A 3,795-nucleotide genomic window follows, 5' to 3' on the forward strand; every position below is an offset into this window, starting at 1 on the left:
CTATCTCACTGACTAATTTGAGTATTCCTGATAATCTTCGTGATTATATGATTAAAGTATCACTTAGTACAGAACTCCAATGCCAAACTCACCATCTCACATTAAATAAATATAGTATATTTGTATTCATGTTATTCTTTTAGTTTTAATTCACAAAAAATAAGTGAATTTCTTTTACATGTTTAAAAATAATATAAAACGGTTATAACATATATTTTATTCTAAGTAGATAAAAATATAATTTTGTTAGTCTATTAAAAGAGGCACTATATTTGTTTATTTAATCTAATATCTATTTTTATTTAAGTTTTTTATTTCATAACTATTTATCAAACATATGCATTTTAAATGAAATTTACCAATAAGAAGGAATGATTTTAATTACAAATATTTGTGTATACATAGTAATAACATATTTAATATTAATTTAATATTAATTATTTAAAGTAGAAAATTAAGATCCATTTATTCTCTTTCAAATAATGAATACGTTTTGTTAAGTTTTAGAAGCAATCTGATCTTATAAACAAAATTCTAATTTACTTTTGTGAGCCTAACAAGGCTGTAATAGAAACGAAAATGAAATGGCAGATAATATACATTTTCAGCAAAAAAGTATATATTGTTATATCTGATCTGATATCTGTTCTGAGTTTCAAAAGGTGTAGGCTTGTCAAATTTGGAAACGATTAGGGCTTGATTGACTAAATAATAAAATATTTTTCTTTAAACAAATAAAAAAACAAAACTATTTTATGAAATTTTATCCAAAATTATTCAATTGAATAGCAAATATTAATAAAAAAAAGTTTAAGTCGCTTATGTATAGTGAAAGATTTTTGTTGTCAAAATTGCATAAAATTAAATAATAAAAAATAATTTATTATAATTAAATAATAATTTAATTTATAAGTCTTAAAAATAAATTGGTCTAATTAATAAAATTTGGTCTAATTGGATATTTACAAAAGGTTGTACTCGTATTAAAAATTTTGCTTATTGGGCAATGAAACTGCCTTTTGAACCACTGTGTAACATCAGACAAGTCTCTCCTTGGGTTAATATTTGCATTTATTCCGAACCATATTCGGAGTAGAAACAGTTAACCCGAATATGATTTGGTCCGAATCTTTGATTTTGGCAGCTACAATACTACTTACATTTATAGTAATCAGCTGAACGAGCTATTTAGGTAAAAATTGAATAGATCTATAATAATAGATGTATATTTTTGACATCAATGCTCCAATAGAACAACTTCTAATTGTGTAAGAATTACTTGGCATCACTGTCTAGATCAGTAAATATATGAGCTTTATCAGTAAACATTGGGCTTTATCTTTACATTATATTTTACATAAGCGTTAAATACTATAAACGGACCACGAAGTGCTAGCTTGTTGAAGTGTTATGGTAGCCTATGGTGCATCCAAACCAAAGCGTATGCCTGTAAAAGTTCGTTCATTCGCAAGCGTCTGCTTTGGTGTGCATGCACCTTTGTGGTACTCGTACATAAGCCTGAATGTAATTTACTGAATGCTAACAGCAAATGATAATCCATGACGACCACTTTATATCATCGTTTATGATTTTTTTTACAAAAAATATAGAAATTTAAAAACAAAAGTAAACTTTTTACTGATTTTTACTGACATACTGTAAAATGAAATTGGGCAAAGAGAAATTGTTACACTCAAAATTACAATATGATTTTGTTATCGGTACCCAAAAACTTTTACCGAAACGATTCAGCTGATCCACCAATTTATGATAATGATGATTGGCATATTTGGCTTAAAAACTGTCTTCAGAATTGTGCGTAAATTCATCAAAGATAATACCAAATTTGTATTGAAATTCTTAGAATTGGATTTGAACATATCAAAAATATAGATTTGTCGTACTTTGATCAAAGTTGGTCCACATTGGTTGACTTACGGCCTAAAAATTTTACAGAATTGTATATTCGGAGGACAAAAACTTCCTTTGCAACATTGTATTTGGTAACGTGATATTTTCAATATGGTCTAACGCCAAAATTCCGACTTCAAAGGTACCAGATAAGCCTAAATCCAATGTTTATTTGATTTTACGTTTTGAAGTACATTATTCCTGTAGGGCTGTAAAGTCAATGATATTTGATATATGACTTAATATGAGCGTAGAAATAAAAGTTGTGTTATAAACATAGATATTTTTAATAAGGCCCAGTTCATAATGGTGCACTAGTGATCGCTCGTTGCGTATTTAGAATGTATATCTATTTGACATCTATGACATTTGATACACATCTATCACATATCCATCACATATCAAGCACATAACCATCTGCTACAAAACGATTACTTCTTAATAAGTCTAACTTAAAGTATTTAGCTGTTACATTTTAAAAACTATAATTTCTATTTATTTATAATACAATACAGTGTAATTTTGCAGATTTTTAATATACGTTATGTTATATTCAACAAATATTATATTTATACAAAATATATATTATGAATGTATTTCATTTGTAGTTATTTACACCCTTTTCTATTTACTGCATACATTACTAATAGTATTTATGGGCTGAGTGTACATCACAGCAAAAGCAATAAGGTTACATGTAAGATGTTGACTCATTTATCTACGATGTCAAATGTATATCTCTTTACTTGTCACCACATAGCAAATTCAATGGCACGTGACAGTTTTTATTTGAGGATTTTAACTACCTTTTGTGTCACATAGTACTTACTAAACACGCTCTTGATTATGTTTGACAATCCTTATCATTGCAGTACACAAAAAAGACTTTATGTCTATAAAAATGCATAAATTTTACAACTATATCTGATAAATATGTATATATAACAGTAATTGTGTAGATTTAACTGATAAGGATTTTTTGTTTTGCAAAGATTTATAATGAGAAATTTTTATATAATTGGGCAAATTTTATGCGCTATTTAAAGAAGTTTTCAGTGACGTCTATAAGCAATTCATCCAAAATATTGGTTGTAATTATATATTGTTATAAAAAGAAATGTTCAAATAGAGAAGCTGTATGTAGGAAATCTTTAATGAATCTGATTATGGCGCTATTGAAGCCCTGCTCAAACGATTTGTATGTGTATTGGTGAAAGAAATCGAAGGTATTGAGTGTTTTTTTAACTGCTTGAGAACTTAAAATGATAACACAAGACAAAGATATTATTAGAATGGAATTTTTTTATTATAACTTGGTAGATAATTTCATGGGAGTTATTTTTTTAGTATGATTTCCGGCATATGTCTGTCGCGGTAACGAGTTACGTGGTTCAAGGCTCAGTTAGACGGCAGGTAACGTAAGAAATTAATTCAAAGCGAAATGCACAATCAACCAAACTTGTGTGTTTGATAGAAACGAAATAAACAAAGTACACCGTTTTTGTTTATTTCGTTGGTATGAAATACGCAGATTTGGTTGGTTGTGCATTTCGCTTCGAATTAATTTCTTACGTTACCCACCGTCTAACTGAGCCTTCATTCAATCAGTTAAAGTTTTAACTATTTCTTCCAAAATAAATGTGACCGTATGGCGTCAATATTCGAATGAACTTCAAAAATTGCTGGTTTGTCGGCATAAACCAAAGTCTTGACCTAATCCCATAAAAACTAATCGGGAGGTGTTAAATCGCACTAACGAGAGGGCCAGTTAATAGAACCACTTCTGGAAATAAAGTTCTTAAAGTTGTCAGATTTATTTTTTATCAAAGTAAATTTTCACAATTTGAAATCGTTGTTCTAACGTTAAACGATGTTGATGAATTC

This window comes from Teleopsis dalmanni, chromosome 2, assembly GCF_002237135.1.
Source record: "Teleopsis dalmanni isolate 2A chromosome 2, ASM223713v2, whole genome shotgun sequence".
Taxonomy (NCBI): Eukaryota; Metazoa; Arthropoda; class Insecta; order Diptera; family Diopsidae; genus Teleopsis; species Teleopsis dalmanni.